Consider the following 25,361-nt stretch of genomic DNA (forward strand, 5'->3'; position numbering starts at 1 on the left):
TGGAGGGGCAAATAGTTTTCCAGAAACGCTTCGGGTTTTCATGCAGCATGTTAGGCAAGGTGGATGAGTAGAAGTTATTCTTAGTTTTGATGACCTCGGTATCGTAATTAGCCGCGGCAGTGTAATATTTCTCCCAGGCGGTAGCCGTGCCTGTAGTTTTAGCTGCACGAAATAATCGCTTTTTTTGTTATTTAATCTTTTAAGTGTTTTGTTATACCATGGGGATCCAGGACGTTCTGTTACGGTTATGGTCGGGATATGTAAATTTATTAGGCGTTGCATTTCGGACTTAAAGAGTAACCAGTTAGATTCAAGAGAGCGTAGTGAAAAACCAGACGAAAAGTTATCAAGGAAAGCAGCAAGATCGCGGTTAAAGCCAACGTAGTTACCTTTATTATAGAGGGTAAGCGTTTTCTTGATCTTTTTCGCGTTTCGTAAATCACAAGAAAATGTAGCATGAATGGCCATGTGGTCGCTGAGCCCTTTAATGTAAGTGATGGGTGAGAAGCTATTAGGTTGTGATGTCAGCACAAGGTCCAGAATATTAGCAGAATGATCTGTTAAACGAGTTGGACGGTCGATTATTTGATCTAATCCAAACGTGAGGCAGGTGTGAACAAATTCACACTCAGGGTTAGATTTTGAAAGCGTGGAAGCAAGATCCGACCAGACGATAGATGGAAAGTTGAAGTCGCCAAACAATAAAATTGGAGTATTGGTATAAAGGGTCGTTAGCGTGTTTAGGGCATCATGCAACAAGGAATTAAATAAAGGATCATTGTTTGGGGGGCGATAGCATATACCAATGAGAACACGTGGATAACATGCATTACAGCAGAGCCAAACCATTTCCAATTTGCTTGAAATTGTATCTGTGGATATAATAGAGGCGGTTTCTTGCGAGACCATGCCTTTTCCAGTATTCCACATAGCAGTTTTACTATCGCTAAGGATAAGCTAGCCTTCGTTCTGAAGTAAGCAAGCGCTATTGCGAGGTCTTCGGCCGTGTCTATGTTTCTGCTCCGGCGACTGGTGCACCGCGATCGACTACCGCCGCTAATGCCGCCATCGGTTGACCGCTTGCAGCTTCCACGTGGCGGCCTCTTGTGCTCTGAATTCTTTTGCTCTTTTAACCAGTGCTTCTGCTCTCTTTTATTTTCTACCCTGTGGTATTCCGGGTGCATGTGCCAACAGAGGGGAGGGACTATGATATTCTCGCGACATTGCGGCGATAGGGCAACCTGAGCGCCTATGCCCCTATCTGTTTTTCGGCCCACCTATGCTAAGGTAGTTCAACCCGTGCCTGTCCTACGTAATCTTATGTTTGGCGATTTTTACTGCTCCAGAAAGTTCCGTCCAGCTGTTATGCACCCCATTTCTAGCAGGCAGTCCGTAGAAGAGGAGGTGGGTAGACTCAGTGCACTTCTGACGCAACGCCTGATGAGTGCGTTCATCTTATCTTTTTGTTGGTGATGATGTTGAGGAACGGTGTGGAGGATCATATTCAGTTTTTACGTACGCATGCATCACTCCCGGAAGGCTTCTTTTTTTGAGGCCACTGTCTTTGAGGGCTGTCCTTTGAGTGAGCTTTCTTATAGTTCCTTCGTTATACTCATCCTCTTGAACCAAATGTCCGAGGATTCTGATTTGCGTGACTTTTAGTACAGTTTTGCCGTCGATCTTAGTTTCGAAGGCCTCGAAGTTAAAGTCGCTTCCACTGCATTGCTGTTGGGTTATATATGAAAAGTTCGGATTTTTGCGGGGAGAACGCGCCACCCCTTTCGCTCGCGTAGGACACTGCAGAGTCTGCAGCCGCCAGCAGGCGTTCCACTCTGCAGCTGTTGCTGCCATTTTTCAACACAAACACAATCCTTCACATTAACCCAGTGGAATTGCAGAAGTTTCAAGGACCGGCAAAAGCGAGCGCACCTTCGCCTCTACCTTGAAACATTTGAGTTCCTCGTGGCTCTGGTCACCCTTCAGGAGCCAGGAGCCAACGCCAAACTCAGTATCAGACTTTCCAGAGGAATACACAAACCTGCCTCCTAGTCCACAAACACTACACAGCACAAGAGGTCACCCTTCCATTGATACCCGAATACTTCTATGTCATGGTCACAGGCTTACCTTTGCGAAGCTAAGACCCCCCCGATTCATGTGCTAAATATATACTGTCCCCCCAAACTTAAAGATGTAACTTTTCCAAGCTCTTTACAGAAGCAATGCGCGTGGCTGGACGCGACCCCCTACAAATTGTAGATATCAATGCTCCCTGTCGCCAATGGGACTACCTTAGAGAGGAATCCCGACGAAGAAAATTGGCGGAACTAATTTCGACTTTCGGTTTTACCATCCACACCGATCCGGCCAATCCCACTCGCATGGGCAACTCCGTAACCAGAGATACAGCCCTGATTTTACTCTTACACGCAATATTCACCACGCCGACTGGCTTAATACGCAAGACACCCTGGGCAGTGACCACTTTATTATTGATACCACTATATACACACGGCCCCTTAAACGCTCCAAACAACAAGCGCATATTCCCGATCGGACGAAGTTCCGCGCGACACTTCCCTCTGTCGACATTGCCCGCCCGGGATATTACGAGTGGGTGACCTCTCTAATGACAACTCTCCGCACTAGTGAACAACGCATCCAACTCACCGACTTCAGCCCAGAAGTAGACAGCCATCTTCTCCATCTTTGAGAGGCCCGCCGGAGTCTTACCAAACAATAGAAAAGACAGAAACACAACAAGAAACTCAGACACCGCATCATTGAACTCACCCAAAAGGCTGCCGACTAGGCCGCTCAGTTAGCCGATACTAACTCGGTGGATCGATGTAACACTGCTGCGTGCCAGATGTCTGGTCATAAAACGTGGTGTTTGTTTCGTGCACATATAGACCCCTCTTAAACACGTGCAGAAACGACGCCGCATCTCCACCATGCCATTCATAACTGGCCCGGTACTACAATACAGTCGGCTCGAACACTGTGTGACAGATATTTTTTGTGCCGCAGTAGACCCTCGTCTTTCCCAATGCTCATACGCATGCCAAACAAATCTGGAGCTGGATGCCCCGTTCTAGCTCCATGATTTGAAGGAGGCCCTAGCCAAAATGAAGCGCGGCACTGCACCGGGCCGGGGCAAGATTACCGTCTAACTTCTCGCAAACCTTCCGGATGCAGCGTACCATACCCTCATTGAATTTGCCAACCAAATCTGACTGGGAGAGATTTCTCTCCCCCAGGATTGGAAGACAGCAGTAGTGACATTTATTCCTAATGCAGGCAAGGAAATTGATATGGAATGCCTGCGCCCTATCTTCCTTACATCTTGTGTCGCCAAATTGATAGAGACAATGGTGCGAGACAGGTTGTCCCCTTACTTCGGCACACATCATAATTTTGCGCACACTATTTTTGGTTTCTGACCACAAACAACCGCACAAGATATCCTTCTACAAATTCATCATGATATATTAGAGCCTCCAGAACTGCCTCACAATGGCAAGGTAGTCCTGGCCTTAAATTTGAAAAGAGCCTTTGATAACGTCAAACATAAAGTGATACTAAATCATCTCCAAGATACCAACTGTGGTATGAATATGTATCGATACATATGGCAATTTCTCACGGGTCGACAAGCCTACGTTCGAATTCAAGACACGGAACATGGACCCTATACCATCGGATCCTGGGGTACACCAAAAGGCGCAGTGTTGTCTCCTCTCCTCTTCAATTTTGCAATCAAAAAACTTCCCGCAAAATTAAGCTCTATGCCCTGCATCTAATATGCCATATATGCGGATGATATATCTATCTGGGCAACGAAAGGTAATCTTGGACACATGGTAACATGCCTAAATCAGGCAGCGGACGTGGTGGACGCTTACGCTGCGTACTGTGGTCTGCAATGTGCCCCCACCAAATCACAATTTGTCCACATCCGTCCCTCCCCTAGGGACGACACATCAATTCGCCTTACACTCCCTTCGAGTCCGATTAGAGAGGCCAAGGAGATCCGCATCCTTGGTCTCTTTATTCGCCAACAACGCAGACCGGACACAACAATAACGAAACCTCGCATGTATGGCGACCAGGTGGCCCGTATGGTCCGCCAGGTCTGCAATAAGCATGGGAGGTTACGAAGTAAAGATGCCTTGCGGCTGACACATGCATTCGTTACGGGTAGAATTCTCTACTCAACCCCCTACCTTCTCATGCGCAAACATGACGAGGACCAATTCAAGGTCATACATCTCAAAGTTTTCAAACGGGCTCTTGACTTCCCCATTGCCACATCCAGATAGATGGATGGATTTATTGAAAGGAAATGGCAGAGAGGTTGGCCCTAATAATTCAAATCTGGCCGGCTACTCTGCACTGGGGAAGGGGAAGGAGAGAAGAAAGAAGGACATGATGGGTGACGATGTGGGAGAAGGCAGATGAAATATATATACAGACACAGCAGCTTGCTTTACAAGCGCGAATTAAGTCCGCTGGCGCTCAAATAACGGCAAAGAGCACGCACAGCCAGGACGCCCTTCCCCTTGTCCTGCCAAGCGCCCAGCAGCAGTTCCTCCGACAGAGGCTTTTTGTCTAAACGCTTCAAGGAAGCAGCTAGCACATTTCTTTCGTTCGCATACTCTGGGCACACCAATAATACATGGTCCACAGTCTCTGGGATGCCACAAGTTGAACATTCCGGTGAGTCCATCTGTCCAATTAAATATAAGTACTTGCGCGTGAAAGCCACGTTTAGACGAAGTCTATGTATCAACTATGTATCAGCGCTGTGTTTGTGTCCTTCTATCTTCGTCCTCGTCCTTCGCGCTGGTATTCCAAAATCTATGTATCAAGCATGCCTGATGACGCGGAATATCACGCGGAACATTAAATTTAAATGTTGGATCGAGCCTTCTTAGACGGATGTATCGGGCGTCCAATCAGCGTTTGTTGGACCTTGGGATGGTCAACATCTATCGGGAACTCCGAGAGGCCAGTCTTTTCAGCCAATACACGCGCTTATCACAAACGCCATCCGGTCGCCGCATTCTTCACGACTGCACATTCAATGCACCACCACCTTTCAGGAACGGGAACCAGCGCCAGAACCCTGGAGACGCGCCCTCAGGGTCAGACCCATTCCCCGCAAAAAGGCACACTCTGATCATAATGGCCGTCCCCAGGCACGTGCGGAAGCACTGGAGCGGCATTATAGTAGACAACATGTATATTACGTGGACATTGCCGCTCCCTACCGTGAGAGGTGGTTCATCGCGGCAGTGGTCCAATACACCAACACAGTGGCAGGGCTAACGTTCCAGACCCACAACAAAACATACGCGGAGGAAATCGCGATTGCGCTCGCCCTCTTCCTTTCACAAGTAAAATACATCAGTACTGACTCCAAAGGACCCTGTCGGAGTTATGAGCTGGGTTGGATACCTCCTCTAGCCAAGCGCATCCTACAAAATCTCTGTCAGTCCAGCGACCCTCAAAATTGTAATCTCATCTGCGCTCCCGGCCATCAGGGACTCCTGGGCAATGAGTTAGCCAATAAGGTGGCCCGCGCGCTCTTTCCCCGGGCACTCACACTTGCTCAGGAAGTCTACTCCGACCCCACGCAATGTCTTATTACATTCAAAGAAATTACCACGTATTATAAGGACAGCCACCGCCGCTTTCCGGAACCTTTTAAAGGTCTCCGGAGAGCGGAGAAAAGGCTCCTTCAAGTTTTTACAAGCACAATGCTGTGCCCGGCAGTCTTGAAGCACTTCAATACGGACTTTGACCTTCTCGGACGTTTTCCACATGGTATGGGCCTGTCCATCGAATCCCGACCATTCACCATTCCCATTCCTTCATTACCCACCCTTCTAGGAAGGCCTGGGAGGCGGCGCTGCTCAGCTGCCATGACCTACAGTCCCAGCGGACTTCTGTCGCCAGGGCGCGAGCGGCGATAGACGCCATTGGGGCTCCGGAATAGGAGCTCCACATAGATATGTGAGGGCCTGGGCCAATAGGACCTCGGTCCAAACACCTCCTTCTACAAAAGAGTAAATAAATGTCACCAACACCGCCATTTTTCATACAGAGGATAATGTCTTCTGCGCACATGCTGAATTTTAGATCTTTTATGACCATTACAGGGGCGGGAAGGCCTCTTATCGCCACGTTAAAGGAAACGGATGGGAGCACCGGATCTTGCGGTGTGCCCTTACTTCCAAGGTGGACCGTGGGAGATTCTAGGTACTGACATTTTAGTTTCGATGTCCTGTTGGTCAGGAAATTTATTATGTATCTATATGTCCTCTCGCCGGCTCCTAATTCCTGCAGTCCCACGAGAACTGTTTCCTGTTTTACATTGTCAAATGCTTTTGTTCGATTTAATGCTAAAGGTACCTTCGCGTAACTGGATTTTGAGTTCATGATGTGTCTAAGCGGAGCATATCACGTCCTGCTTGCACAAGCCCGTCGAAAACCGACCATCTCGTGCGGCCACAGGTCGTTTTGCTCCACGAATTTTGTTAGCCTTGTTTGAATCACGCGTTGCATTAGCTTTTCAATGTACAACATTTGAGAAATGAGTCTGCGGTTTTCCTCTTTCCGCGGTATGCCAGGCGCAAGGCCGCGATAAACGGCAGCTTCCTTTTTACTTAATGACACTTAAATGCGTAGCCCCGCGCCTTCTGGAAACGGCAGCGGGATCCCGCTCCTCGAAGCCAGGATTGCAGCGCTTTGTTTGTTTTTCGCGCCTCTCTTCCCGTGACGGCCTCTCTCCGAGCACTCTTGAAATGCGGGAAGTTTTTGTTTTTATCACCTTCCAGGAGTTTGGAAAGCTTTCGAGACGCGACAATAGCTGCATCCCCCTCTGCCTGGGAGGGCCTGTTTTTAAGAAAGACGCTGCGGCACAGCTTTCTCGGCGGTCCGCAACTTGGCGCCCCTAAAGAAGAAGCTATTCGACACGGCGTCTCGAAGACAACCCAGCTGCTCTACTCAGCCCGAAAAATGGGTGCGCGGAACGATGCTGTTAATAGAGCAGTTTCGAGCTTTCTCCTAAACGAAAGTGCGATCTGAGCTTGCCCACCCGCGGTGCCTCTCCCGATTCGGGCAGCAGCGACGGCGGCGAGCTTCTCCCGCTAATGACCACTGACTTTATTGTCACCCTGGCCCCCTGTGGCTAACGGAATAGCGTGCTCGTCTCAAACCCCCCGAGGCGCTTCTACGGAAGACGCGGCAGCTGCATGGCTGTTTCCCCATGTGGACCATGAAAGCGCCTTTGTGGAGAGGTTGACAGCCTCGAATGGAGAGAGCGTGCAGCGTGTTGTGACCGGAGTTCCGGCCGAGGTATGCGCAGACTCCAGCAGCTGACAATGGAGTCGTACTGTTGTGACCAGAGTTCTGGCCGTGGTATTCGCAGACTCCAGCAGCTGACAATGAAGGCGTACTTAGCGGACGCCGGCGAGCGACCGCCGCCAAAAGCAGCGAAGCGGCGTTGACGGCAGGTGTTTCCGGCTGCGACGACCAACCCTTCCCGTCTCCCCTCCATCAGGATAGAGACCAGCTGCCCGTCGAGCCTTAATCCTCGTGGCGCCATGACGGCGACAATAGGGCACCTATTCTTGTGCTGAATGGGCACGAGGCGCGTCGCCGAGCAGCATTGACTCCGCTCGGCGAATTCTCGAGGCAAGCAGGTGACCCCCTTGGAATTTTGTGGGGTGAATGACCACCGTCAAATGGCGAAATCTCGGACCATTTTGCCCTGGTACCGAATCTCCATCGCCCGCACAAAATCGTCATCGACATCGAAAGATTTGCCCTCGCCACCGGAAGATGAGCCAGAAGGTTCACCCTCGGCAGTGGGCGGCACCTCGAGTGACCCCTTGCCCCCCCGCCCCCTAATTGGATAGTATCGATGAACTTTGTTTCCCCAGCTAGGGAACTAGGGATAACAAACCATATTTAACTGACGGATTTTGTTTGGACAGATAGCTCCGTTTGCCTCTCATGACCTGTACCTTCTTCAATATGTAGAAAGTTCATATAAACGTTACTTTTTGCCTCTCCTCCCTGGCTGTCTTCCGCCTCGATTCATCGTCGCCTCCTGAGCCCGCTGCGGTAAAGCTCGCCCCCTGAACCCGACTCACTTCAAGCGTGTATGTTGCATTTTTGTTTTAAAGAATTAAGGACCTGGGTCCGAGATTAAAGCCAACCCACCGGGGTTGGGTCTCCTCAATCAGTGGGTTTGATTGGCTGCGTAATTCTGAGGCGGATCATGTGAAGCGATCCACCTCATGTCTTCGCTCGTTGTTGCCATGAAAAAGCGGCCATCAGACCCGGTTGAGTAGTTCTGTCCAGCCGAGCACAATTGGCATCTCCGTGCTCGGCACACAAGCTTTCCTCTGTGTGAGCTAAGCGGCTCTCTGTGTGAGATGTTTTGTGCATGAGATGTACCCTTTTGCTGGGGCTGTGGCAGCTCTGTCGAGGCTACCTAGTGTAACAACAGTTATCCAGTATGTATATTCAGTGTAAATATAATTTTCATCACCTCCTTCACCTCTACATGTTGTCTGCTTCACTACTTTCTCAACGTGTCCACGACGTCATGATTATCAATCCAGGTTTTGTAATTAAGGCGACGCTTGATGTTTTCCATTGCTTGGGGAGACAACCGCTACTGTATACATCTTGCATGTATCTGGGGAGTGCCGTTATGGAGGCGTTGTCTAGGTTTCTTAGCAATTTGTTTGTTATCCCATCGATTCCTTGGGCTGATCACTTCTTTAAGCTCAGGAATGGGGCTCTAACCTCCGTCTCAGACATTGGTGCCTCTAGGGATCCTTTCGGAGGGCCCGCGTGTTGCGTAAAAGGGAGGGGTGTTGTATCACCGACAAATATATCTTCTGGTTTAGTTATTAGTGCTGCGTCCGTTCCCTCGAACGCGTGCCTTGCCTTTGCTATTGCCGTCTTCGATTGTGCTTTCAAACTGTCGCGATCTAGGAGGTATTGTAGCAGGCTTCATGTCTCGGAATGGCTCATATTGTCCACCATTTCATCGCACCTTTTAAACCAGTTTTGCTCACAGAGCTCAATTGCATCATCATTATTTATTGTGCGTGGCTATTTTTCGCCTTTGATTTCATTTCAATCTTTACAGCGGAGGCGTATTTCCATACATTTTTGCTTCCCACCTGTGTAGGAGTTTGCTATCGGCTGATTTGTGTGCACCATCCCCGTCTAGAGTAATGGTAGCGTATTTCACGTGGCGCATGAGGGTGTCTACCCGATTGGCGTTGTTTTGAATATTTTCTTTGATGTTTGAGGATTACTTAATTTGTATGAATCTGTCCCTCTCGATTGCGCTGATTTTTTTTCCGCGCCGTTTTTTTTACTCCGCGTTGTGGCCTTATTTCGAGGATGTAGTGATCACTCTTAAAGTTAAGCTTTGTGTTCTTTAACTTATGCGCCTCTATATTTTTTATTAATGTTAAATCTGGGGTTGCGCTGTTTACACTGTGTCCCACCCTAGTCAGGCAGTCAGAGTCTGTTTGCAGGGTGAGGTGTGATTCGTGAAAATGTTGGCATAACTCTCTGCTCTTCGGATCTCGCCTAATTTATCCTCCATCGTGATGGTTGGGGTTGAAGTCTCCTAGAATTAGCAGGGGGTTGGTTCCGGCTACCTTGACTGCTTTGCAGAATAATGCCTTGAACTTAACTTTGCGCTGCTGAGGAGAGCTATTATTTATTTACTTATGTATTCAACATTTAGGTGCCCACAAGCAGTTCTGCCTGAACAGTGATGCACTATGATACATGAAACATACATGTGACAAGTGTAGGTCTGCTTCACATTCTACACACATTTCAAAATAGAATGTAAATGGCGACATGCGTAGGTGAGCTTGTTTTACCGCCCAGGGAGGAGAGCATTAACAAATAGGCTAAAGAAGCTAGCACAAGAGAGAAGCTAACCTGCGCAGTGTAAAACTATTTTTCATACAAATGTCCACAGCGGTTTGTTCACACATGCCAGACTTAAACACGTACTGAATATTGCATCATTGGCCATCTACTGTTTGCACCGGCCATGTATAATGGCCGACTGCTACGGGAGTTTGGTGTGGGCACATTCAAATAAAGAGCGGTTGTCAGAGTGGGACAAGGAAATACATGATGCAAACATTTCTGCAAGTAGAAGTCACGTAACTAGCTTCGTATAGAGGGCAAAACTAGCTTGAGAGACAACAGGAAGTTGTAGTCAAAGTAGTATTGCCGTCCTAAGCTCCGATCATAAAGCATTCGAATAAAGTGCTTTGGTACGCGTTCAACTGCGGCACATCGCGTGTTTGTCAGAGTTCCTGACCAGACTGAAAAAATCCAATCTTGAAAGGACAACCCATTTGTACAGAAGTAGCATGCAGTCTTTCCACTTAAAATTCCTTGTAGCATATGTAATGATGCCTAAAGACCGGAAACTCGGGCATGTTGTGATATTAACCTGGGCGTTAACTGACAGCGGGAATCCAGGTATACACCCAAGTCGCAGACAACATAAAACGACGTACAAGATTGCCATCTACACTGTAGTTATACAATATTGGATTCTTCCTTCTGCATTTGCATATTGAGATTACATCTTTCTTTAAGTCGTTATTGCTGCGCCCAGTCTATTGCTGCGTCCAGAGAACGAAAAATCTTGAGGTCATCAGCCAACTGTTGTATGTCAGAAACTCCGACGCATTCCATAAAGGCATCATTAAACAGATTGAAAAGTAAAGGCGGTAGATTAGACTCCTGCGGTACACCAGTTTAAGCAGGGTATCCAGACGACAGCATCCCATGTGGCAATATTTACGCGGTCGCAAAGGCAACTTGAAAACTATTCCCACCATGAAGGTAAAAATACGTATTTTCTTATTTTGCACAACATCAAATAATAACTGGCAAGGTCGAAAGCTTAGCTTATATCAAAATATGTGGCATGCACGATCTACCTGTCATTTTGCTGTGACCATTGGGGCGACTAAGTTCAAAAATCTAGCAAGGTTTGCGTAGACACAACGCCCAGAAAAAAAGCCATGCCATTAAGCGTTAATTTTTTTTATAATAAAGAGAACATTGATGTGCAACCCACAATGAAAAATCTTCGTTAGGCAACTTGGTAGAGAGATATATGCTTAGGAGGAAGATATGGGTTCCTTCTTGTTACTTGCGACGATTTCGATGAAAACAGCCTCTATGACGAGAGAACTGATTTCGTGTTTGAGATCCTTTCTTTTGGCAAATGTGGTGAACCGAGATTTGGCTCCCTGGTCGCTAGCAAACGCTTCATATTCTGATAATTAAATCACTGCTTTGCCAGTTTCCTGTAGGGTCATGGCTAGTTGCTGTTCTACTCTTTGCTTGAAATCTTGTATTAACCCTCGCTTACGCGGGGACCCTTCAGCGGTTCCGCTGCCATAGCGTCGAATTATACGTTTGTACCATTTTTCCCATGTTGTAATTGGTCAAGTCTCCCTTCTATCGCTGTTTGCCTTCCGGCCTAAGCGGCAAGAGCAGCGTTCGTATGTTTAGACTGTTCCTGAATTCGGTTTAAGGTGCCTATGAGGTTGGTTACACCTGTCCCAAGCCTCTGGAGTCTCGCCTCTTTATTTGGCTTCTAGAGTGCGTCCTATAGCCGCCAGCGACTCGTTTCTTGTACGGGTAATTGCGAATCTTACCGGGGACCTCCATCAATCTAAACCACTGTCAAACGCCAGGTTTCCCCCGCCTGAATGGGCACCCCCGCAAAACAAGTAATCAAACCGACACCACCACCTCCGACGCCAAAGGTGCTAGCGCCATTCGCACCGTCAGACTTGGAGGAGGAAGATACGATGAGTGAACAGACCAGACCACCTCCCGGCTTTTTGGGCCCGTCACCGCCCCCGCCACCCGGCCTGCTGCCTGAGGCCACTGGTGCTAAGGCTTACACCATCCAATTTTTTCGGTTTTCTTCTGTCATGGCCTCGCTGGACCACACCAAAACCATTAGCGGTGTTCCCGAGGAAATGGAACTGCAGGCACCATGAACCTCGACCGCCCCATCAACGCCGGGTACCCCGACGGGCAATATGCGGCCGCCGTTGGCATGCCTCAAATGATGCTGCTCCTGCCATGCACCAACCCCATCGCTCCACTCGCGAATCTCGAGGACCACAGCGGCACTGAAGGCAAGTGCGCGTAGAGATCGCCAGGCAGAGGCGACCGCGGCCACATTTATTTGAGGAGAAGCTGAAGAGGTGACGACGGCAGCGTCCGGCTGAGGCGAAGGTCACGATCGTTCCTAAGCTCTCGTGCCGGCGCTGCTTCCTTCTCTTCGGCAGGTGCCGCACGCATGCCACGCGAGTCACTACAGGGCTCCTCCCCTAGCCGATTGCTCATCAAAAAGAAAAAAGAGAAAAAACCGGGAGTCTAAGCAAAAGGCACTGCTCTAAAAAAACTATCAAGAAGGCTATACACATACGTACAGTCGTGAGCAAAAGTAGAGAGACCGCCGCTTCGGCGGCGGGAGCAGTTGCGGGGCCGCCCTAGGGCGCTGTTATCTCGCCGCGCTCGCTCGCTGCGAGAGTGCCTCGAGTGATGACAAACTTCCCCCTTGCTCTCGCTCGGGTGTTTATCACGCCTGATAAATTCCTAGTGCGGATTTCGACTGCTCTGCTGGCAAACGGTCGCGTCAAACAGGAGTGTGAAAAGAAAAGTGTGTACTGAGCTTGCAGGTATCGTGAATGGATTTTAAAAAATCTTTTCATGTCTCATATCACCCTAGTAAATTGTGCGCCACTTCGCAAAGAAACCTGCCTTCAACGCGAATTATTCACACGCCCGCAGCCTAAAGAAATAAATTTAACACTTCAAGAAACAGCACTACTAAAGCCAAGAGGGAATTGTTTCTCTTCTTTTGAGGAATTCGCCTGTTTTGTCAGCCAGCTCTGAGGTCATGTCCCATTCATTTACACTGTACCCCAAAAAAGCTTAACATATGTGCTAAGAAAATAACAGGTATTACTCTCTGTGTATTTTTTTTCTGTAGAACCTTCCAAGCTTACAAAAAAGACCGGTCGCTCATGGACATCGCAAATCGCGTGCATAAGACTCACAATTTTGTAACATCACTCCGTGCACAGTGGGCTCTGTTACAGAGAACTGGTATCACAAGGCCATCACCATTCACATGCATAACTAATAACTTCAGTAACAATAGTCTAAGGCCATTTCACACAGTGAAGGCTTGAAACTAAGCTAATTTGGAACACTTAAGGCGCAACATCAAGGCTCTGCTTGCTTTTCACACGCGATCACAATATGCTGTTTACAGCTATTTACTGATGGAAGAAAAAAATCAGGCTTGCAAAGTGACTTCTCAAGGCTCGAGCAAAGTTTCCTGTCCATTTTTTTTGTAGCATGCCAGCCGCCGGCTGATTAGGCAGGCTAGCCACCGCGCGCCGAGAGTGGCAGCAGCTGCCGCTACTTTCCATTCAGGAACTACACACTTTCTTTTTTTCACACTGCTCTTTGACGCGACGCGACTGTTTACCAGCAGAGTAGCCGAAATCCGCACTAGGAATTTATCAGGCTTGATAAACACCCGCGCGAGGGCGAGGGGAAAGTATGTTGTCACTCGGAGCACTCTCGAAGAGAGCGAGCGCAGCGAGAGGGCAGCGCCGCGGGACGACCCCGCTCTCTCTCCACTTTTGCTCACGACTGTACATGTTAAGTTCCTGTCCAAGTCGTAGTCCAAGGGGCAAGCAGGTTTCATCAATGGCTGTTCAGGAGGTCGCGGCTGAGTAAAACGTAGTGGTATAGGAAGCGGGACTGTTGAGGAGCGTGCGGCAGCACCTTGAATCCTCCGCTTGTCAGAACTGAAGTTGTGACTGGAAAAGTTAGGACGCTGCGCGCGCATCCAAGATCTGATGCAATTGAGCAGGCTGTGTCTCTCATGGAAGTTTGGTATGCTGATTCGCTTCCGCTTGCTGCGAAGGTCGGCTGACAGACTGATTTTGAACGAGGCGGGCTAGTTGTGGTACGTTCTCCAGGGTGTCGATGGTGGATGCGATGGCACTGAAGGTAGGCTCTGTGTTCTCAACGAACTGGCCGAATGAATGCTGCAAAGCTCTGCGGCGAACCAGTTTTGGGGAGGGAACGTGACAAAGAGCTATGTATCGTCCTAAGCTTGCAGCACGATGGGGCAAAATTAACCGTGATGAAGACAGCGGCTGTGGGCTGCGATGTACGTACGCACGGGTCACTTGCGGTAGGCATAAGCTGACATGTTACTGCCTGATAGGGGCTTGGACAAGCGCGAGGAGCACAACAAATGCAAAATGAGTGACCATAGGCTCTGTGACACGAACCAGAGATGTTGCTTCGCATAGCGCGTGGTGTTCGAGCGAGGTGGCTGCGAAGCCCGCTGATGCGCAATCGCGATGGAGGGCGATTGCAGACGATGAGCAGGACGCTTGGTGGAGAAGTCGAGGCACGCGCTGAAGTCCGGTGCTGCTGCCTCACACGTCTCGCATGCCATCACTTGAATGACGGCAAAGCTTGCCATTGCACAATGGGAGTGTAAATGACGGCACAGGAGGACGGAACAGCTGAGGCTGCGCTTATTGTGTCGTAGGCGATAGATACGTGTGGGAGAGTAGCCGGGCCGGATGCGCTAGGCAGGAGTGGCAGGGAGCTGGCCGGAGACAGCTGCGGCGTGCTGCGCCCCGAGGATGCAGCCATAGACGAGAGTGATGCTGGTGAGGTTGCGGATGCTGGCGGCGGCGAAAGCGCTTCTACCGCGTTGTAGAGCGGCAGCGGGCAGTAGCTTTCGCTGAAGTACGCCAGGACAGCAGCACGTAGCTCATCGTATGGCCGGCAGCTCGAGGCATGGCCGGCAAGCCGGCAGAAGATATTAGGTGGTAAGATTTCGGAGAGGACTGCGTGCTTGAACTGCTGGATGGTGATGCAGTTCAGGTACATCGCAGCGTCCAGTTGAGTGAACCACCCACCGACGCCTGCAGGCCGGAACTTCGGAAAGGTGGGTCGAAAGCCGGGCCTTGCCAATTAGCCATCCTAGGCCGCCACCGGGGTGAAGGCACTGTTCTTCGGGTCACTACAAATGTAGAGATCGCCAGGCAGGGGCGACCGTGGCTACACGAATTTGAGGAGAAGCTGAAGAGGTGACGACGGCAGCGTCCGGCCGAGGCAAAGGTCACGAAGTTCACAAGCTCTCGTGCCTGCGCTGCTTCCTTCTCTTCGACACGTGCCGGACGCTTGCCACGCGAGCTGCTACATGCGAAAACACTTTTTATGAAGCGCACTTCATTCTACCGCGCCAAACGAACAGAAACGAGCGCGAGGCTCGTTCCCGTTTACAGCAGACCGGCAATACACTACCTGTAATATGTTCAAGTGATGTCCACAGGCGACAGGCGCAAGTCAAACGCTGTCTTCTCCATTTAGTGCTCAGGGCGAAGTGGATGCCTGGAAAGTCGGTACTTATAAACGGAAAACAAATATCCGTTTGAAAGATAAGGCGACGCCGATCGACAGAGCCGCACGCAAATACCAGCACACCATCAATCTTTGTCCTAAGGAACCGTGCCGAAGCATGGATGAGCACTTTATACGGATAGACAGATAAGAACGCGCCATATTTCGGCTCATCACAGCCTCTCTGAGGAAGATGCGTTACCGGAATGTTCGGTCCGCTACTTAAGCCAGAGCAACCAACTCGCTGTTGACGCGTTGGAACCGAAGGTGCGAAATGCACTTCTCATTATAGAATCCCTGACAATCAATGGGAAGGGCGTGCTGTTTTAAGAATACGAAACCACGGATCATAATCAAATCAGAGGAATCATTAGAAACGCTGGTGACATGACTTCTGAGGAGGTAATCAGCTATTTGCATTGCCGAAAGTTTAAAATCCCGCAAGCGCGCCCACTTGGGGACAAAGGCACTGCCATTATAATGCTTAAAGGTAACAGCCTACCTTACAAAGTCGGACTGCGGTCATTTACGGTCAGTGTTTTTCCGTACCGTCCGCGAGTAGCGGTTTGCGATATGTCACACGATTGGACATCGCAAGGAGCAATAACCTAACGTGGGGGGAGCAAGATGCTCCACCTGCAGTTTGCGGCAACAAGAAGAGGGCACGCCATGTCCGAATGCCGAACCGAAATGCTGGAACTGCGGTGGTTCTCTCTTGCCCATGGCCAAAAATTGTCCAAAATGGCGACAAGTTAACAAGCTAATTGTGCAAAAGCAAAAGCATAAACCGGCTAGAAAGCAGCGACGCAAGAAAGGGCAGGGGCATCAGTACAGGCAACTCGAGAAAGCAGAGGAAGAAAACTCATCCAAACCGGTAGCCAAGGCAACACGACGCAGTTTCTACACCGTCCCACCGGCAGCCGTCGCACACTCTGAAAGCAGTCAAAGCACCCATGCACAAGCTGCTAAACAGGCGAACGGAGAGGCAACAACCAGTAGTGAACATGTGTTATCAGTTTCAACTTCGCCTCGTGGGCTCGCCAAGCATTCTGCTCCTGAAGGACCGGCAAAGGCGTCTCGGAAGGAAGTAGCTCAGCTAGCGACAGAGTTGTCGCAGCCTAACGATAATACATATCTTCCCGCTCCAATGACACCCCAAGATTTGGAGCGGCCTATCAACAGCGAATGGCACAATTAGAGCCGTCTATCCTTCAAAGAGTCCAAGAACTTACTGGTCAGACCACAAAAACAAGCGTCTACACCATTATGGAGTGTCTTATGCTCTCGGGCACGTTCCCTTTTTGCCCTACTCATCCGACAATCGCGGCAGCACCCACCCTTCCTACTCCTCGGGCAGCACCAAACTTCACTGGCTCTAACGCCACACAGCCTCACCATAGTTAGGCTTCAGGACCTCTGCCGTGGGCTACCGTCCTACAGTGAAAATGTCGTTCGCTTCACAGCAGGAGGGCAGACATGATCGCCCGGTTTCTCAGCAAGCAAGACAAAAAGTGTACTTATGTTCATTAGTTATCGCCCTTCAGGAGGTCAACGATCCCGTGGTACGAATAATGGGCTATGACGGATACGCCCCATCTGAAGATCTCACTGATCCCGCGAAAACAGCACTGCATCTGGAGGCCAGCATTATATGTGCAACTAGACACCCAACCGTGGTGCAACACGTGCCTAAGCGTCGTTGGTTAACGTGCACAAGTCTCACCACAACGCGCAATCCTCGTCTTCTCTGTGTGCATCATTCCTTAAAATACCTGGAATAAGGGTAATCACGCACCTGTTGACCTCAGCTTTATCTCCCATTCTAAAAGGCTTTATCCGCAAGATATTATAGTCCTATGCAGGAACATCAACACTAAGCATATCGCATGGGGATGCAACACATGCAGCCAGCACGGCAGCCGTGTCGTGCAAAAAGCCTCACAGTACGGGCTGTCGTTTCTCAACATGCCCCAAACACACACTCGCCTAGGACAGACATGTCACCAAGCACACACGCCACCTGATCTTACCTGGAGCACCCGTCCACAGCTGTTTCGATGGGTAGTGTTGGACGACTGCTTGGGAAGTGACCATTTCCCGACACTTATACATTTTCGCACAAGTCACGTCAACACGAAGATGAAGCCAGATGCCACTACGAGGCTAAGCCATATCACAAAATGGGATAAATTCCGTGAGGTACTGGGGTAGCAGCCTCCAGCCAGGCACGTTAACCAGCTGTAATCACAGTTATGCGAAGCCAAGCGGAGAGCCACCAAGAGCCTCCTGTTTTCTTCTTACCACCCTGTGCCTGATTGGCATTTGCTTACCTTATGGTATAGAAGGCGTCGGATTCTCGGACAATACAGGCGGTCAGGCCATGCTGCGTACCACAAAAAGAGGTTGCGTAACATACAGCGCTCCATAAAAAAATATACTAATAGGCTCGCATCAGACCGCTGGATGGAACTTTGTGACTATATCAGCGGGCAAACTCACACGTCTAAAGTCTGGGCAATCCTGCGTTCCTTCCTCGGCCAGCGCAAGACTAACGATGGGGCGGCGCGCGTTGCTCTCCAAGAAGAAATCAACGCTAAGGAACGCGCTGAACAGGCCGCTCAACTGTTCTTCCCGCATATGTCTTGCCCCTCAGACACCACGTACGAGAAGGATGAGCCTGCCGAGGACAGGGATCCTCTTAACAAGCCCTTCATCATTCCCGAGCTGGAACATGCCCTGCAGCAGAAATGTTCCAGCTCGTAGTACTCCGGGAGCCGATTAGGTGTGCGTACCAATCTACGTAATTTACCCCCCGAGTATAAGCAAGCTGTCCTAGAAGAGTTAAACCAAGTCTGGGATGCCGGGGTATTGCCCTCCTCTTGGAAGTTCTCGATGGTCAAACCCATCTCGAAGCCTGGCAAGCCACCATATACCTTATCCAACCCCCATCTTATCTCCTTAACATTATGCGTCTGTAAAGTAATGGAGAGCATGGTCAACACACGAATAATGTGGTACCTTGAAGATTACGTCCTTTTGGCCCCCACACAGTGTGGATTTGGCCCTGGACTATCTATACAAGATGTACTTGTACTCCTCCGCCTCAGAAAGGACGTCCTCGACCCTAAAACAGTGCACCCACAGGCTGTTCTCGGAGTGGACATACTCAAGGCCTTTGACGGTGTCCCCCACACCACAATCATGACAAAAGCTCGTCACCTCGGACTGAGGGAAAATATACAACTTCAAAGCTGGTTTTCTACAGGGGCCTAGCTACCTAGGTCCAAGTTGGTCAGGACACCAATTCTAACCACCCCAACTCAGTAGGTGTTCCTGAGGGTTTGGTTATCTCCCCAACTCTGTTTAATATAGCTATGCGCCAGCTACCGAGGCCTCTTGCGGACGTACCGGGCTTGAAGCATGCTGTTTATGCTGACGACGTCACCGTGTGAACACATCGGGAGTCCATCAGCGAGATGGAGGATGTCTTACAAACAGCACTTGACATCATTCCCGACTACGCCACGGATACTGGTTTACAGACTGCCCCAGATAAAACTGAGTTTGTCGTCATTCACGATGGCCGGACCACCATAACCAAACAGGAGGAGAAGCGGTGTTTTAAACTTTCCATTGGCAACCAGCCCATCGCACGAAAGCAGACCATGAGAATACTTGGCATGCACTTGGACGAGAACTGTACTGCAAAAAGTTGGGTCCAACGCGTCACAACGACTGCAAAACAAATTTTGCACGTTTTACGAACAATCAGTAATCGCACCCGCGGAGCACACGAACGCAAAATGCGGATTCGCAAAAGCTTTTCTCTTCGCCCGCATTATGTACGGGCTGCCGTATCATCCTGTGAACCGTACAAAACTTCTCGCGCTTGAGCGCCTACTTAACAAAGCCAGATGCAACGTCACAGGACTTTCGAAGTACACACGCCTTGATGCGCTCAAAAGCTGCAGCAAGCTCAATGACCTCTCAGAGCTCCTCGAAATTAACGCTCACACGCAGCAGACGAGACTACGCGCAACATACGCCGGGCGGCACACACTATTGCTTCTCGAGCACGATGTATGCACATTTCCCGCTTTGCCCAGCAAGACGCCGCCATGGGAAACCACGTCACTCACGGAAGGGAAGCCACTTCCACTACATATGCATGCGCACCAGCAAATGCAGCGCCGGGCTTAGGCCAAGAGGCATGCTAGGGCCACGAGCTCAATCCCCTCAACTGAACGTGTTGTGTACACGGACACTGCACTGCCTGCGGACGGCAGCAACCACACTTGCTACACCACTACGTGGTACGACAGGACAACTGAGAGTCAGGGCCGATGCCACCATATATCGGAAGAAATGCCATTCGGTACCCGAGCCGAGCTAATGGCCATATTAACTAGTTGGAATCGGCTCTCGCAGTTTCTTCTGAAACTGACCCCTTTTACCATCGTGTGCACACGGACTTTCAAGCTGCCTACCGGGCATGCACCAACATTCTTTATACGGACTCAGTAATGCAGAAGATCAGGCATAACGCACGCCTGCTTCGCAAACGCGGTCAACACGTTAGTATCCATTGTGTCCCCGCGCACTGCGGTACCTCCGGAAACGAGAAGACTCCTAGACTAGAACGCGCTCATATGTCTACTGTGCTAGCCAGAGCTTCTGATACTCTTCCCCCTTCCGGCGCTACCACACCTGAGGTTGCAGATCCGATCGCGAAGAAGCTAGTGATGAAACTTGATCGCACCGCCTACCTCACGGCAATGGGCAACCCCCTCTCTATACCTGCACGTCCCCGATGGCATTCACTTGACGAGAATCGGTCCTGGTGTGGTGGATTCAAACAGGCACTATTCTTACGCCTTTTTGTTGAATCGCTTTTATTGGGGTGGCACGTCGCCACCTATTTCTGTTTCCTGCTCCAGGTGCAACTGCAGTGCGGATCTTAACTACCTGTTCTGGGAATTTTCTTTCTACACACCGCTAAGCGGAGACCATGGCCTTCTGCCTGGACTTGGGCCTGCCCGATACATCGTCTCGAGATCATGCCATCGAGCTCTAGCTAGCACTCCTCATGTTCGTCCAGGACTCAGACGCGCCGCTGGTCGGTGACCGGCTCCGCAGTGCAAAGGAGAAGCACTTAGCTGCCTCCAGAAAATTTGAATAAAACGGAGGCAGCCTTACCCCCTATTCTCGACAATACCCTCCCCCCTTCCACCGTAGCGCCTGCGGCGCAAAAAAAGTGAAATAAACGTCTTTTCAATCAATCAATCCACAACCTCCCACGCGGTCTCTGAAAGCACCGTGCGTGATGTCATCACTTAGTTATGCGCCTAGCTGCACATGCGCGGTGCTCTTCAACTGCTGTGCCGCAGCGGGGGATATAAGCCGTGGAGCAGCCGGTCGAGCGCTCGGTAGGCTCTCATACAAGCCGAATGTACTCATCCCGCCGACATTTCTAACCATGAAGAAGCAACATGCAGGAAAGGAAATAACAAGCTAAGAGAGCTAAACGAGTGATGGAAACTCCCGAAGACCAAGTAGAGGGACTTCAAAGCGACGACGTTAGGCGGCGGACCTGAAGGTGCGACAAGAACAACAAATAAATGGTTCGGTCGCATCCACGATTACTATTGCTTTTGCTTTGAATATTCTGGCTTAGCTTAGTTAAGCCAATGATTTCTGTTCTTTATTTGTTATTGCATCATTGAAAAGTGCCCAGCTTACATTTTATTTTACCTAATGTGTCTTGTTATGCTTTATTACCTCCATTTTTGTTAATTTCTTTCAATGCACCATCTATTCCTAATCATTGCCTTATTATTGATATTATTGATGAAACAAAATACAATAAGAAGCAAGGGCTTCTCCGTAGCTTGGGAGACACACAACAATGCTAATATGGAACTACATTTATGTTTCATTCGATAGCATCTCTCGCAAGGATTCTTTATTATGCGTAATGCCGCCGTCATCTGAAACACGCAGCCAAAACTCGCCACGCGAATGGCGTCATCACCCTCCGGCTTTCATCGCTCTTTGCATTTCACGTGGCGATAGGAAGCGGATGAACTGACGACTACGGGAGCTATAAGGGAAAGCGGCGAAGATTGGGTTCTTTCCTTTAATATTTCGTATTTAGAATTGGGGCATGTGCTGGCATTTTTAAGTTCCAGTTGAATGTCCTAGCGGCCTGCTTATTCGTGCCGGCCGCTAGGACTTTCAGCACTAATTCGTGAGTTAGTCATTTTACTATAGTGTTATTTTTTCTACAAATATACTTCGTCTTTTTCAGGTGTTCGGCTGTTGCAGTTGGTGGAATTTGTTTGAAAGCGTGTTTTGTAGCTGTTTTTTTTTTCATGTTAGCAATTTTGCGGTAGCAGTATTTGACTGGATATAGGCCAGCATATGTCACTCAAGAAGGTTAAATGCCACTTCAGTAAATGCCAGTTGTGCAAGGGCCTGGTTAATCTGAAGAAACATGGTTCAATTCGGTAGAGAAGGCGGAAGGCGCGGATGTCTTGTGCCACCGTTGCGTGGTGAGAGCGCGCTTGGACAGGGTGGAGGAAGGAAAAAACAATGCTAGCGATGCGCGTGCCTGTCCTGGAAAACGAACTGGGGGTTTTAAAGATGGAGAATAGAAGCTACAGGGAGAGCTACCTCAACTGAAAGGTAAAATGTCCGGCACTCTTTGGGGACCATAATGGCAGACGCCTCTGTGCGGATCACGCATGGGCACCGTAGCCAAAGTAGGTCAGGTGACGTCAGACGGTAAGAGTTGTCCAATGGTGCAACTAGGAAGTCCGAAAAAAAGGGAAAGGGCACAAAAAAATTCCCAGACAGGCCTCAGAAAACAGGAAGCCTAAACCAAGAGCGGGTAGGAAAAAGGAGTGCTCAGGACCTATCGATGCGGATTACAAAATGAGCAGGTGGGAACAAGCTATAACTGAGCTCGTAAAGGCTAGGAGGCGTGAATCTGCTGGAACGTTCAGAGGGAGGTGAGTAAACGTAGTGTTGATAGAGAAGAACAGTCTGTCGAAGAATGCCAAAGCGCGTAATTTGGTGATGGTGGCAGCGGGCCTACACAATGTCCTCGATGATGACGCTGCACAAAAGGTGGAAAGGTATGCAAGGGGTTGACGATATAAGGGCGATAGCACAGCATAGGCAGATTGTAGTAGGCAGGTTGGTACAGCCGCTCGTCGATAACGATAAGGTTGAAAAGGAGGTGGTGAGTATTAATCCGGCGATAAGCAAGTTAATCCAGGATGAAGGCTTCGAAGCAGCACAGGTAACAGGTAAATAGGTATGTGCGAGTAAGCAATTTTGGGCAAATGGTTTCCAAGAGATGACTTCCATTTTAATGAAAGGGTGGACGCAGAGATCAGCTGTCGCCTTGAGGGCCTTGCAATACCTCGTTTAGGGGGTGCGCGTGGTCTCCGGGCGCAGGGTTAGGTGGAAGTGAAGCAGAAGATAGTGCAATTGTGGAAGCTGAGCCCAACAAAATAAGAAGGGGGAAGTTCACAACGAAAACACAAAAAAATTAGCACTAGCAACAGTTACATAACCACACAAGAGAGTAGTTGGAGAGCGCGAAGAACTAAATAGAATTTAACGGATGGTGAAAATGATGTGTACATTTTTTGAAAGACACATATCTGGAACCTAGAAGGTTTACCTTTAATTGATGGCTGCATCTGAGAAGGATGCAAGGGAACAACAACGGAGAAGAAGGGCGGAGAGGTTGGTATGTTTGCACAAATTGGCAAAGGAGGAACAAATTGGCAAAGAATAAAATGATCTTGCATAAGACATATTTCGGTATCATGAAAAATTGCCTGTTGAATGACATAGCTAGGTGTTTATTTGTTGACAAGGGACAAATGCAGCCAAGGAAACCTGAGTCTCTTTGTTGACAGTCTCACTAACGATGTAAATTTTGGACATGGTGCAGATATCCTGTTGGTGGACTTAACCCGATGGATGATCTGGATGGGTGCGTACGTTGTAACAAGGAGTTAATGCGAGACTTCTGTGAGCGACACTACCTAGTTATTGTAAACAGAGGAACTAAATACGAGGCACAAATAATATGAAAATTTCGAAACAGGCAGGCAAATATGGTCTAATGTCGCAGCAATTTCATGCAAGCTCGCTAAAATAGAAGTAGACGAAGAGATGGAGTAGTCTCGAAAGGGATCCTAATTGTAGTAATATGCGGATGGAGGCTCTGATAAATTGAGAAATGCAGAAGAATTGAAAGGGCAAAAAAAAAATAAATGACAACAAATACAGCTAATTGCGGCCCCCATTGAGTAAGAAATACACAAATGTTCCATGGAAAAGCGGAATAATTATCAGCTAAAAGTACTCATAAGTACAAAAGCTTGGAGAGAAAAATAGAATAGAAAGGCAGAGAGGTTAACCAGGCGATGCCCAGTAGGCTGCCCTACACGTGGGAAGAGGAACAAAGAAAGAAAAAGGAAAGAAAGAGTGCTAAGCGAAGGAGTCTATAACATATGTAGAGATCTACACTGAAAAGGGGTTAAGAGCGTGCAGTTAAAGTCTTGAACTCAACCCCGAGTCCTTTAAGAACTTAAGTAGCGCCTTCACTGAGTGATTCAAGGGCCCAGAATCATTTCTTCAATAAGAGCACAAGAGTCCAATCGGCGAGGTGTAGCAGCCAGGAAAGCACGCTCAGGCTCAAACTGAGGGCAGCCACAAAGTAGGTGCGTAATAGTTTCGACACATCCACACTGCTCACACGTTGGAGGGTCTTCCATACCGATGAGGTGGCAATATGCGTTTGTAAACGTCACTCATAGCCACAGGTGGCACAACATTGAAGCATCACAGCGGGGGAGACCGTATGGCACCTGCTGTTGAAGCAACTGGTCAAAGTGGTGCGAGCGGGACGTCCACCATCTTGGCGTAGACCATGATTATCTAGTAACGTTTCGGGCGATCAGTGGAAGGTGCCTTGCTGCGTCGGCTCTTGTCAATGGTATCTCGACAATGTCGGTCGTATCGTGACCAGATCGAGCAGCATCATCAGCTAAATTCTTGCCAACAATTCCACTATGGCCCGGTATCCACTGGTGGATTATTTCGTGACCCTCTTGTAATGCCTGGTGGTGCAGATGTCGAACCTCCGCTACAAGTTGTTCATAGTCGCCGTGGCTCAAGACCGATTGAAGACATTTTAGGGCAGGTTTGGAACGCAGAACACAACCCAATTTTGAGGATCGTGTTCAGAGATATACGAAAAGGAAGTAAACGCAGCAAACCGCTGGAGTCTTTTCTACTCCAGCGGTTTGCTGCGTTTACTTCCTTTTCGTATATCTCTGAACACAATCCTGAAAATTGGGTTGTGTTCTGCGTTCCAAACCTGCCATAAAATGTCTTCAATGTCTTCACCTAGGAAGCAACAAAACTGGTGGAACGAGAAAATTAGGGAACACATCGAACAATGACAGGTAGCTTCAAAATGACACCTAGAGGCAAAGAAGACGTCTCACAAAAGAGACTGACGAAAAATGGGAATCGTATCGACAAAAGAAAGAAAGTCCCGTCCAAAGTAAAATGAAGCAGTCCAACGATCGCTGGATGGCTGAAATTCGCAGCGCAACTGAAGGCGGATCAAGAAAATTCTGAATCCCTATCAGCTGGTTTCCATAAAATGCAAGAAAGCGGGAACGCATTCAAGATGACGAGGGGAAATGTTTGGAGCGTACGTGGTGTTCCGAAATATGTTACTTTCGTTATTGGAGATTCATTAAGGAAAGACGGTAAGGTAACCTCCACAATCGAGACAA

General features: G+C 49.0%; 1 pseudogene; it reads left to right on the forward strand.

Moving 5' to 3' along the window:
* Window positions 1-18,735: 18,735 nt before the first annotated feature.
* LOC146184433 (uncharacterized) lies at window positions 18,736-20,713 on the forward strand (annotated as a pseudogene).
* Window positions 20,714-25,361: the final 4,648 nt, after the last annotated feature.

The sequence above is a fragment of the Amblyomma maculatum genome, chromosome 7 (assembly GCF_055883805.1).
Source record: "Amblyomma maculatum isolate TAMU_Amacu chromosome 7, ASM5588380v1, whole genome shotgun sequence".
Taxonomy (NCBI): Eukaryota; Metazoa; Arthropoda; class Arachnida; order Ixodida; family Ixodidae; genus Amblyomma; species Amblyomma maculatum.